We start from the raw sequence: 14,160 nt of genomic DNA on the forward strand, positions 1-14,160 counted from the left end.
GATGTAGACTCATCTTTGGATCATCTTCAGAAATTACTTAGGAAAACTGTCGAGTTGGGGATGATTCCCAAAATAACTATGCCTGAAGGTTAATAATTCGTGAAACAACAGAGCCACGTAATGTTCTCAGTCAGCATAAATCCAGAGCAACTCCACTGAAATCACTATAGGTAAGTGTTCACTTTATACTGATGCTGAGATAAATAAGAACAGAAATTACCTTCAGATCTGAATCTGAAAACAGTATTTTTACACAGGGGGGAAAAAAAACAACCTTTGGATAAGCAAACATCATGTCACTAGCAGTGACAGTGCAAGTGAGATACTGATTCATGTTTGTGTTTTGCCTTTGGAAGTGCAAAACATTCCCATCAGTTTAAAAAGCACCATAAACATGTATACACTATACCTTATGATTCAAAAACTTTGTGCATCAATTGAATAGGTAAAACCATGATGTCCTGCTGATATCTCGTATATAAACTATATGACACTTCTGTAGGTACTGTCTGTACCTGTGCATAGTTGCCATAGTCAGGCAGCACATAAGTCCCAGCAAACCTGCCAAAGATACAGACTGAAGCCAGTGACCTGGATGCCAACAAACATAAACTAGTATCTACCCTCCTACTGCATTCCTTCCCTGCAAGGACTCTGCGTAAGCAGGAAAAGCCAGTGCTTCATGTGTTTGCAGGATGGTTTGGTGTGATGCCTTTTTCACTTCACTGCATTTGGCTATGTTCACTAGCACAACAGGAGTGGATCAGATCAAAGAAGTGGGTAAGGAGGCCCCTACCTCTACAGTATGTGCAATTTGGGAGTTTTACCTTGGACTTCTGCAGTGGTTCAGATTTGTCTGGTCATTGGTCTGGATCCTTATGCCATCAGGAGCCCATTCGTGTGTGTCTGGAAAAACAGCTTTCCAGGGTTAGGGTCCTTCAAAAGGGATCTCACAAGCACCCAAACTGCTCTGTAAACCGAACACAGATGGTAAGTGGGGAAGACTGGGCTGACTGATTGCTTCAAAACTGCCCTGCTGCTCCAAACCAGAACAGCAGCGCAAAAACAGCCCCAAAACCGGTTGTGTAGTGCCGTCTTCAGGTCCGCCACCCGAGTCCTCCAAACCATCAGCACATCTACCAGCCTGCAGCAGAGATGGGGCCCTCGGACCTGCCCGAGGGGGCGGGCGAGGCGGGCGCGGCCGGCGCGGCGCCCCCCGCCCGCGGGAGCGGCGGCCGGCAGGGGGCGGCGGGGAGCTCCGCTGCGCGCCTCGCCCGCGCCCCGCCCGCGCCTCGCCCCCGGGGCTGCGCAGCGTTTTCACTTCGGTGTTTTCCACAACTCTCAACTTCTCAGGCAGAAAAAGTGCCTTTTACTGCCATTTTTAGTAAATGCTCGTTTCCAAAGCGGCGTTATCAAATAAATAATTATGAACCTGATGAAAAGTGTGGCAATAGTTTTGAGTTTTTACATTAAAGTTATTAGGATTTTTGCATGATTGTTAACTAAAAAAGAAAGGGAAAGAAAATACAAAGAAAGAAATCCTGCCACAATGTATCTAATTCACTATCAGCTAGGATTTGAAACACTGTAGTTTTGCTCAAGACATTTTACCCTTCCCTGATGTTCAAAGTGATTTGAAATTTAATTTCCAAGGTGTTTTCAATATTTTCAGAATTGCTGAGTTTTCTGCTTAAAATTCCATTTTTATTTTCAGCAATCTTCAGTTTTTATTTCTTGGCTGGCTTTCAAGCAGTTTATTTGTACATTGTGAAAAGATTCCTAATCAGAGAACATATGAACTGATGAATAGTAAGCATTTCGAATTGACAAGTTTCTTCTAAAAGAGTCTTCTTCTACAGTTGCTGATACAAAGTGGATAGACTTCAAGCTTTTATTCCTTTTTTCCCTGGATGATTTTATGTTACGCAAAATGGCATGTAATCATGTCTGTGATGACTAATTTGCCTGTAACTGTACCTTAGAGGACTGAAGAACTACATAAACAGAGGAGAGAGCCACATCACTGAAGTACTTCTCACTGCTGTGTCCTCCATAGCCATAAAGAAGCCATAAAGAATTGACTACAGATCTTAAGAAACAGCCAACTTCCTTTAGATGTCTAGAGTGTCACCCCTCTACAGGTAACTTTTTACATCTAGTTGGTATGTGGAAAGAAATGCAAATTCATAACTGGCAAAGGGAGAAGACAGAGAAAGCCCCTGCCAAACAATGATAATAATAAAACAATAGCCCTACAGGTATGCTAGGTTTTCACCCAAATTTAAATATATGTATATATATTATATATATATATTTAAAAGAATATACCTTAGGGCACAAAGATGATTAAAAGACTGGAGCATCTCTCCAGGATGAGGTTGAGATAGCTGGGAATGTTTAGCCTGGAGAAGAGAAGCCTCAGGGGCTTCTTATCAATGTGTATAAATACCTGTATAGCTATACTCTTCTCAGTGACATCCAGTGACAGTAAAAGAGGCAATGGGCACAAACTGAAACACAGGGAATTCTGCTTGAAAATAAAAAAAAAAAAAAAAACACTTTTTGACTGTGAGGATGGTTGCACACTGGAGCAGGTTGCCCAGAGAGGTTGTGAAGTCTCCATCCTTGGAGCTATTCAAAACTTGACTGGACATGGTCCTGGGCAACCTGCTCTAGCTGACCCCAACTGAGCAAGGGGGTTGGATCAGATGGTCTCCAGAGGTCCCTTCCAGCCTCAACTGTGTATGATTTTGTAAAATACTTTACAAATTTTGTTTCTTTAATTTACTTATTTTTGTAAAATACTTTACTGTTGTTCAGTCACATGTAAGAACAAGTCAAGTTACCTCAGTATACAGGTACTGAGAGTAGGAAAAAAGAAAAGAACAGTTATTCTGTGTTGGAAAATCAATACCATAAACCACAAATGAGCCACATGGCCAAACTGCACCCTCAAAGAAGCAGTAGCCCCACATTCTGCAGCACGGCTACAAACAAAAGAGAAATCCCCTTTACCAAGTCACTTTGGGAACGACCAGATTATGAAAGCAATTTCAAGGAGTCACCTAAAATACTTTTGATATAAGTGGATAAAGAAAAATAGCATCAAAGTAGGATGCTAGTACAAATTTAATCTTAGTAAGTTATACCTCTTCTCAGCTGTAGTACGTTTAAAACAGTACAGACACAGGAAAGAGAAATCTTTTCCTCAGCTGCTGATAGAAAACTAGGTCTTTTGCACAATGCAGTTTTTAACTGTGTTATAGCTGAGCTGAGGGCATGCACACACCACAGGCTGAACGGTGGTACAGATGCAAGCACTATGCACATCAGCACAACACTGCACTGGAGCTAATACGCTCGGATGGGAAATATGGCTAATTGTTGCATGGTTCTTTACTGACTGTTTCCATTGTTTCCATAACCCAGTGTAATTTCTCTGCACAACGGTGTGCTGTGTCATACTGATGTGCTAATTTGTTCAGCACTGGCTCAGAGGGCTGCACACAGCTCTGCAGACGTGCTCTGTGTTGCAGCCGTTTCTTTAAGTGAGCTGTATCTGCCCTGTGGATAAGCCTTCAGGCTCCCAGACTCTGCACGTTCTAGGATTTTTCAGCTGAAGCATAATTTGAATACTTAGAAGGTGCTCATGGTTAGAACTGGTCAGAAATCTCACCACTTTGAAATTTAATTTTATCGCAATTTAGAACAAAACCTGTTAAAAAGTTCCCTAGGAAATAGAAAATTTATAACATTTTCATTTGAGAAACAAGAATTCATGGCATTTTTAGAAAGAAGTAAGTTCTAGAGCAGTGGAGCCTTGTATTCCACGAGGTCCTTGGATTCCTCAGATCGCCAAGACAACGAAGAGGTCACCACACCAGAGTAGATCCTACTGAGTGGAAAACTGGCAGCCGACCAGCCTGGCCAAGAACTATCAAAAGTTATCTGTATCCCATTATAAGGCTTGCTGAGATAAACTTTCATGAAATGTCTCCGTCTCAACGAGCCAGCAACTTTTGACAGAAAACATTCCATCAGAACAGAGTTTCCAAAGAGATGCATTTGCAGCTGGATGACACAATGATAGGTCTTGGCTACACTAGCTGATCAGTGTTAGTTAAGTATTACAAGTCTCAGTCTCCTAGAATAACAGTATTTGGGTCACCTTCTGCTCTCATAACTGCTGATTGCACTTCTTCCAGCAATGCCACATGTGAGCACTAATGGCACAGCACAGAGTCCTTGTTAACGCATCCACACCTGCATAGAGAGAGTCTCTTGGACAGAGATTTTTGTGTTCTACTTTGAAGGCTTATTACACAGTTAAATGTAGATTACCAAGACACTCAGAAATTCTCCTCATCAAACCACCTTAACACAGACTGTGGCTTGTGCCAAGGGTCTTTACATCATGGTAGTGGAAGTGGTAGGAGTTCAGACTGTGCTGCAAGAGATGAGAAAAAGTTTCTCTCGAGCAGTTCTCTCCAGTATTAAGTACTGAAAGCCCCTATTCTCTTCACAAACCTTAATACAAACAGCACTGTGCCAACAGAAGAATTTGTCCTTGAGGTGTATCATACTAAAGTAAATTCAAGCCATTGCGAACTCTGAAGCAGGATCCCTGCATGCCTTTTAAATAAATCTCATGTAGTGCAAGAGATCCCTAACTGGTCCATATGAACTAATGTATTTTTATATAGTATTTCTAATGGCTAGAGGACAACCTCTGACCTAACCAGTTATCTTTCTTTCTCATTACGAGAGTAATTAAAATATCACTTACTAGTAAAACTGTTTCACATTTTCCCATTATAAAATGTTTCCAGTTTTGTATACTTGCCAGTTTTTGTTTGGATTAATAAATACTCCTGTAGGTGTTTGTCCATAGAAAAAGGTGTAGAGGCCATATAAAAAGCTACATACTACATTCAAAGAATGTGATAAAATAAATTTACATAAGCAGTCTTAATTCTGGCATTTCATACATCCTGAAAGCTTGATTTTGCAGCCTTAATAAAAGCTTTAGGTTTTTTAAATGCCTGTGTGTTAAATATTTGGTATAAAATAAATCACTGGCAAGTTACCACCTATCAAAACTCTACAGCCTCTGCAAAAGTAAACATATATAAGTATGATATAGGTTGGACTAAAATGTACCACCTATTCTTGGAACATCAAAGAGACCTGAGGGAAATGAGATGGTGGCTAAAGAAAATATTTTTAGAAGCTAACACAAGTGAAAAATGAGGAAAAAGTCCTAGACCCACTAAAGTCAATTGTAAAACACCCAGAGCTGTAAACGGTGTCAGGATTTCATGCAGAAAACCAAAGAGGAAAAAAAATCCTGAAAACCTGGAGCTAGCTGGGTACAAGATTGGATTCTTCATCTTTTGAAGTCTTCAAATCACAATACAATGTTTTTCTAAAACAGAAGATATTTGGCTTAGTGAGAGTATTTGTGTAGAGGTTTTTGGCTTGTGTTATAAAAACGGGCAGACTAGGAGATCTAGCATTCACTTCTAAACCTTCTGAACCAGGACTTGCCAGTATGGGGATAAGAAAAGATGGTCGAGTTTATACTTTATTTCAGTTGCTGGATTCTGTTGAGATTAGTCTTCTTAAAACAAAGAAGCAAACTTATGTATTTAACATTTCAAAAAGCTTTTGGCAAAGTTCTTCTCCTTATCAATTTATGTCTAAGGATCAGAAACAATAAATATGTCAAGTGCTGGCCAAAAACAAAGAAATAAAGTCTAACCAAGGAAAGTGTTAGCTGCGAAATTTTCCAGTGAACATTCCACACTAGAACGTATCAGTTATGAACCTGGTAACATTTGTTTCTATATTGTTCGAGAGAAATGTATAGTTACAGTTAAAAACACAGGTTTGAACTTGGAATTAAAAATGGCAAAATCTTGAGTGCTGCCTATTTTTTACCACTGTTGAAAAATATCACCATTCAGCCTCAAGGCTGCCAAAGACAAGAAAAATATGACAGCTAGATCCCAGATCATTTTTCTGCACAAAATTTATCACGCTTAAAAAAAGATAGAGCTGCAGAGTTACAGGAGAGATGGGAATGCATCTCGGTGCCTTTGGCTTCCAGGGGGAAAATGGGAAAAAAACTCAAGCTGTAATAATTACTATGACCACTTTTTTCCTTTCTTTTAGTTCATCAGAATTTCTAGTTTTCCCTAGGATGGAGCACCTACAGGTTCCCAGTTCTATATTTTGGTTGACCTAAGACAGACTGATGAAGGAGGATTTTCATATACAGGAAAATGGTTTTCTGGACATACAAAAACAAGGGCATCACTATGAATGACTTCTGCAAAGATAGACAACTTTGTACCAGCTGACAATTTAGACCTACACATTTCTGTATGCAAGTGTAGAATTAAAACAAGCACCAAAAAAAAAAGCGATTTTTTTTTTATTCAAGGAAAGATTAATTTAAGACTGTTTAAGCCACTAAATACTGTAGACTTGATCCTCATTTACCCCATGTGAAGGAGCTTTAGTACAGGTGTGAATCAGGTCCTCTGAGTGTTTCCCAAACTATTATAAATCCTCTAGCAATGAATAGATTCTGCATTAACTTGGTGCCTTTCAATCAATAAGAAGAAAGAAAAAACTACACTTTGGCTTTGTAAGAGGAAAGCAAATTAACTTCCTTGGTTACTAGTGCAGGATTCTGCACAGTAACTCACAAAGTGCTGTTCAATAATACTCTAGCGTCTGGTGGTCTCTCAAGCACCCTTTGTAAACAGTTTACATTGATCTTTGCTCCAAGCTGTGAGATGTTTATAGGTCTTTTTTCAGCGTGGCTATTTGCCCACCATAAAGACCCAAGACCTTATTTTGGTAATCCTAAAAATAGGCCAGGATCAATTACAAAGACTTTTCCTCAACAATGTAGTTTTAAAATAAATTTAAATTCTAAAATTTTGGCAAGAAAACACGTTATCAGTCAAACTGGAAATGTTTCAAACACTGACTGATTGAGACCCAGCTGAGTTTATTCTACTCAAGATAAATTTTCATCAGATAGTCCAAGAAGAGGGTTTGTTTTGGCCTCTGTTTCTAGAAATAATATTAACCTGGCAATAATGCTGTTTCTATAAAACAAGAGGCCTTTGAGCAGGCTAAATGTCTGTATCTTTCTTCTCATGTACTACACTAGTTACACTTACATCCTGTGTTTGCTCAGTATTTTCAGGAGCTGTGTTACAGTTTCTGTGCTGTGGTTAAATCGCCTGTCTTGCTCTCTGAGGTACTTAAATAGCCAGAGTTTCTGAGAATGTCACAGTCTAAATAAAGCATGCATGTTCACATCACATCTGTGACCTACGGCAGTATTGCCACCCCTATTTTTTACCCGTAGGATCTGATTCATAGACATTTAAGGTCCAGATTTCCAGGGGTTTAAGCATATTGATATAGCTAAGGGGACCCAAATATTTTTTTACAATCCGAATCGATATTTAGCTTTTTAACAATTTTAGGAGGCTTTAAATGCCATTAGAAACCTGGTTACAAATGTCCAGCGGCAGACTTGGAAAACCAGTTCAGTTCTTCCAAACCCTGGTTTAGCTCTTTCACCTCACTTTCCATGGCTTTTTTACCAATCTTCTATCCTTTAAGGGAAAGGGAGGACTTCTAGAAATGTTTGAGACAGATATATGAGAGAATGGGAGACCCAGAGTTACAACAGCAAAAGCAGCCTGTAAGTATATAACAGAGATTAAACCTATGGAAATTTTCATTTTTAGAGGAAGAGGATTAGAGTTTTCATTTCATATGACCCTTATAGAAGAAAAGTGATATATAGTCCTGTCAAGAAAGACTATCTTCACTTTATGAGACAAGAACATACTCCCTGAGTTGCAAATGTTTAAGATTCTTCTGGAGTATGTTCATGTAATCAAGAGCTTCCTTCATATATCTGTATCATAAGGGAAGGAATTCCTTCTGCACATGAAAGAAAAAGAAAACTCATTATGGAAAAAATGATGACTAAAGATGCTCAGCAATTACCTTTACAACACTCTCTACCACCACAGTGTAGAGTTTGCTCTTCATGGTCTTCATAAAGATCAAATCAAATGCATATCATGTAAGTGAAAATACTGACTATTTCAAAAATCAGTGCATGCCAATTGCTGAATATACTTGCAATGCACATTTATATGTTCCAGGTTCACTTGCAATGTACACTTTTCCATATGCCTCTCTATCCAGCTGTCAACTCAAGCTCAAGTTTTTTCAGCTAAGGGAAAGGTAAGCCAATGAAGAGTTTTAAGAAAATATTTGCTCCCTCATGCTTTGCTTCCAGGTTTTAAACTGGGCATTATTTCTGACTCAGATCTACATCCAGATCCTCTCAGACCAGCTGTGTCTAGAGCTTGCTAATTCTTTCTGTGTAACACTGCTAAATAGGTGCCCTCTTTCCATATGCCAAAGCTTGAAGGAAAGTTCTCATTTCATATCCTTACCCTTGGTCTCCAGATGTGGTCTTTCCCCTCTCATGCATTCATGTTCTTGCTCTGAAGGTTATTTTCCAAGCATGGTGCTTTTATCATATCACTCCATCTCTTGCATTCCTTAGTAGGCTCTGGCTTCCCATTTATATCAAACACAAGCCGCCGATCTTCACTTTCAGGCCACTCCACAGACTCTACACTCCACATAACCTCTGTTTCACTATCGACTCATCAGTTCCCATCCCTAATTGGGCCATGATGCCAGCCTCCTTTACCCATTCTTTAAAAGTTACAAGAACCTTCTCATTTTCTCCTTCACTGAAAGATCTACAAAGCCCCTTCAAAAGAGTTTTTGAAATCCAAGCACAGTGTAGTACCTGTACTCACTACTCTACTACTACTGCAGCCAGCACCTTAAAAGGCATTATCTCTGTCAGCTGAGGATAAGCTAAACGCCCCTGCAAAGGGACGACCTTTGAAAGTGAGCAAAAATAACACTGAAGAGTGAGATGCGAAGTGTACACAAACAATCTGAGCTATATTCACAGATAACGTGAGTGATGAGAATAGCATTACTGAGGCAAAAATGGAGTGGAAGCAGAAACCTCAGCATCAACAAGAAAGCCTAGGGCATAAACACCGAATTTCTTCCAGGTGCATTTACACTGACAAGTAACTTATTTTAAAACTGAGTTCAGTTCAGGAAAAGGGACTACTCACACACAGAGTCAGGTGCTATGAAGAATGAGGCAAGGGTACCGAAATATGGACAGGAGTAAGAAGATATACTCAACTCTTCATGAAAGAGCTCAGGAGCACAACACAAAATGAAAAATCATGCAATTTTCTGCCAACAGTCATGAACCTTTATGAGTTGAAAGGCAGCCTCTTCTTGTTATGTTTGCTAGCCCTTGGCGTCAGTGTAACCTGAATTTACCCACAGCTAATCTCTTACTGCCCTTTCAGTAGCTCTAACTCCCTTATGTGTTGCATCAGAATGAAATACATCTGCAGCCTTCCAGTGTCTCTTCCCATCGGTCAATAAATTAAAGCACAACAGGCATCCATTCCTAGGATAACAACCCATAATCTCTCTTATCCTCCAAGGGTTTCAATGTAGGAGCCATTCAGCTCCACCCAATAAAGGACAGGTTAAAAAAAAAAAGAAAAAGGAAAAGAAAACCTATTTCTGGAAAAAGTAAGAACTGAACACTTCATGTTCTTTCCATTCCACAGAGTGAAAACTGGATTCCGATGGTTTGTTTTTCTCTTTTCGTTTCATCAGTAACACTGAAAAAGTTTTTAATTAAAAATTTTAGCAGCCATTTAGAATGTTTCCTACAAACATTTCAACTACAAAGAAACAGTCTTTTATTTCTATTTTTCTATTTCTATTTTGACATTAACGATGTCAACCATTTTTGCTCAACAATGTTGTTTTAGGAGAATCAGATAAACCTTCCTAAGTCACAAACCCTTTCATTTCATTAAACGTACTTGCACTGTATTTTGGTGGAAATAAACTGGATTTGCTCTTTTGTTTATCTGAGAGTCTCTAAACACAGTCACAGATGTAGCCCTCTCCAAGCACACCAGTGATTTAGGACACCACCTGGAAAAAAAGAGTAGTATGAAAAAGAGGTAAGTGAATACAGCAGTATAACATGTTCATAACTGCTACCACAATCACATATCAAACAGTGTGTATGCATAACTTACTGGACTAAACAAGAGTATGGGACAGCACTTTCATAACTGCTTTGCTGAAGCACAGCCATAAACCAGAACACAGCCCTTTTCCCAGAAAACCCTGGACAAAATTGCTTAAGAGCTTGAAGCTATTTGTTAAGTCTATTTGAGAAAATAATCTGCTTACTTTCACAGAAACATTATCAATGTTTCTATCCGCCAAAGGATCTCTCACATTTTTAAAGCAGGAGAAACAGTTTTCCCAAAGGCAAGCTACGTTCTGTGAAGCATCTTCTGTGAAAATTTTACCGCAAAACCAAAACCACATTCTCCCTTACTGTGTTCTTCAAGAAATTTTCATGTAATTGGCACTGAAGTCGCTAGTACATAGGAACTCTCAGGCCCAGGAACGTGAAACTTTGGTAAAGCATACGATTCTGGCTGGAATGCCTAAGCTGTTGAACGGTTTTAACTTCTGCTGCTGGGCCAAAGCTTGCTTTGCCTTAATCTCAGGAAAAACTCCATTACAGTCAGCAGTTGGTTGTGTCACCAGTCAAAAATGCAATTAACAACTGGACACTCAAGCTATCACATGAGGAAAATTTGACATTATTTGAAATATTAATTGTAGTCACTTTCTAAAAATAATATGAACTGTATATTGCAACTGTGCAATGTAAAAACTTCGGTTATTCTCTTGCAGGACTCAAATGGAAGAGGAAGTGGGAAGACACTTCCTCCTACTAAAATTAAAAAACGCTACCAAAGGAAGCAGAAAGCTATTGTAAAGTTCCTCTTTTATATATTATTGATTCTATTAAATTCAAAGAGAGATGATATTCAACTTGTATTTTATGGAAAACCTTACCATCAACATCATCTGGAAAACACTGTTAGCTTACTACACCTATCTCACTGAACTATTCATTGTCTTGTGCTCTTGTGAATCATGTGAGATGTTAGTCTTGAGCAAAAGTGATGTAACTGGCCACAGGCAGGGTGATATCATTCCCTGCTCAATGGAATGAGAGTCTCATCCAGACTCCTGTTTGGCTCCCAGACATTTGGGTGCAGTCCAGCACCAAGCGTAGGTTGTGGAGGGCTGCAGAATTAGAGAGGATGGAACAGTCAAGCTCTGCAAATTCTTCATAGTAATATTCAGAGTTTAACTGTAGGTTACCTGACGAGGGTATGTACTACCCTTCAGATAATCTACACTATAGAGGCAAAATTTTATGTACTCAAGTGAAACAAAAAGGTTCCCAGAATCTTATCACATACTCATCTATCAGTAGCAGTGTGAAACATAAAGCAGTATCTAGAAGCATAAGCTAAGACAACAGCCACAGTGTGTTAATCTCTAACAAGCAGCTGTTTCTTTAGCATTCAACATACAGGATTGTGGTACGGTAGAAATCTATGAACATTTATTTATCTAATGATTGTTCTCTCTTAAACAAATCTAAAATAATGTTCTGAGATGGCAAAGAAAGGACACCCATATTGTATGACAAAACCCTTTGACTCAATTTTTTGCATTACTTTTACTTTTTCTGTAGACTTAACATGCACTGCTATTATATTGCTTGGTCCGGCTCATTAGGACCTACCAGAAAGGACTGTCTGTGCACCCAAATTCCAAAATATTGACATTCATTTCAAAATACAATGTATTTTTATATTAATGGAGAACTGGCAATAGACAAATGGTTTCTACTTTCTTCTATATATATTTATGCTAAGGCATCATGAAACACATTTCTAATATTGAGTAATTTTAAAATATATTAAAAGTCAATAGAATGAGTAGAGGTTTTTAAACAAGTTTGTCTAACATGGTACCAGCTTTAACATGCTTTTCAGTATTTTACAGCAGATAAAAATTTAAAGATTTCATAGGTTCAAAAAATAAAGGTAAAGTTATAATCCTGCTCTATTTATAATGTGCTGCCCCTAATTGTAGACATGCTAGAAAAAGGTTAGTGATTTAAATATTACATATTTCAAACAGTACTTCAACACAGATGTTCCCTCAACTATGCTATAAAGGTTGAAGCAATGGAAAGGAGAAAAAACAAATAGCAAGGCCTCTAAAGCAACACATGTTGTGGGAAGGAGGAATGATGATTTTACCTCATTTGCACTTTTCTCTGTTCCTGTGGCTTTTCTTCACACATTTGAGTTTCTCCTCATAGAATATTCAAATTCTCTCTTTGTTGGCTCCTGGGTGTGGTACAGAATAGGACAGGTCTGTCTGCAAAACAAAAGAAAGATGAGTACAGCTCTAGCATAAAGAAAGATGCTTGGCTGCAGTGGGGCTGCAGTGGGGCTGCAGTTACTCTCCCCAGAATTGCACAGTATCTGCAAGCCTATCTACTTAATGAATGTGGGTTTCTTTCCTTCAATGTGTCTTCGACCACGCCTGCCAGCTGTAAAATTTTGTAGGAAAATTATTAAATTCTGAAGAGTACGGTTATATAATACGCAGTTAACAATATCCACTATAAATAACAACTGTTTGTCCTCTGTAGAGCTGCCTATTGCTTATCAGTTGTTTCAAGGAATGAAAGAAATCCAGGCAAAGGAAGGCAGACTACAGGAAGTATTTGTCTTTCAGTGCCAGCCACCAAATAAACTAAATCTATATAGGACACTGGAATAAAATCTCTCTCTCAGTAATGACATAGAGGATATGATCAGTAGCTCTCCTGGGCTCAGCACTCAAGCCATACTCAGATATCCCCATGGACTTCCAGGGTGTTGCTTTTCTTCAGTAAAAGTGAGATAATCTAGTGAGTTCCTCTCTCCTTTTTGAAAAATAGTATGCAGTGATCTTAACATGCCCACCCACTTGCCTCCACATCAGCAGTCAGTGCTGCACAGGCAATCATAGTGATACTCACCGTTCTAATTTTACACATCATGAAAACCAAAGAAACTGCTAATAGTATTTATCTTTCAAGTATCAGAATTGGTAACTGTGTGAGTACTCACTGGGGCAGCTCACACTTCTCAAAAATGCGGACTTAAACATCACTCTACTGTTGTACCCCATGTACCTTCAGTCCTTATTTAGTTTCCATAGACAGGCCCAAAGGGGTTTTTTTGGGGGGGAGGGGGAGGAGGGACATGAGCCTGACCCTGGAAAACAAGACTAGAAGATGCCATGTGGCTGTGCGCTGTTTCAATTCAAGCCCTAAGTGAGAAAAAAGTCCGGTGGGAAACCCATTTCTATATAATCCCTGTCTGTGGCAGTCTGTCCTCCAGTGATCAAAGTGGCACAGGTTCTTGGAGCGTCACTGGACTTGGGTGTTCAATAACAGCACCAGCCAAAACTCCCTCACCCCATTTTTGGCTAGGCAGAATACCAAGCCCTCTCCAGATGCCAGGCTAACTATACTGGTACATATGTCAGTCAGCTACCAAGAGGCGTTATTGCAGCATGTCCTACCAGAAACAAATCCCTTAACCAAACCAAATCACCTGCTAATTGCATATGCCTCAGAAAGCCCCCCTTTGCGGGGGGGAGGGCAAGAAGATGACACTCTACCAGTTTTCCCATCTGCTTCCAGGTTTAGTTCAAGCACCTGAAGTAAGCTCAGCTCTCGAGCTCCTCGTGAGCAGTAAACAAGGGCCTCACCTTCTCTCTCTTAGGAGAACCTAAAACCTTCTCCTGTAGGAAAAATAGTTGTGAAGATTATTTCTGAAAGTTTCCACCAGTTCCTCACACACAGTGCTTATACTGATGGGAAATAAGTGACTGTGCAAAACCCCGACTTCTCACTTCTTCATGTTAGAAAAGGAAGAGCAGCTGGTTTGCAGTGCCACTTTCTTCACACCACCTCTCACACAGTGCGACCGGCCAAACGTTGCACAGTGCGGCTCCAAGTGACTGCCATATTTACTATAAACTGCAGAGAAATTTGCAGCTTTATACTGGCATGCATACTTACAGAAAACCATATGCATATGCAAAAAGTATGTA

This window comes from Apteryx mantelli, chromosome 2 (assembly GCF_036417845.1).
Source record: "Apteryx mantelli isolate bAptMan1 chromosome 2, bAptMan1.hap1, whole genome shotgun sequence".
Classification (NCBI taxonomy): Eukaryota; Metazoa; Chordata; class Aves; order Apterygiformes; family Apterygidae; genus Apteryx; species Apteryx mantelli.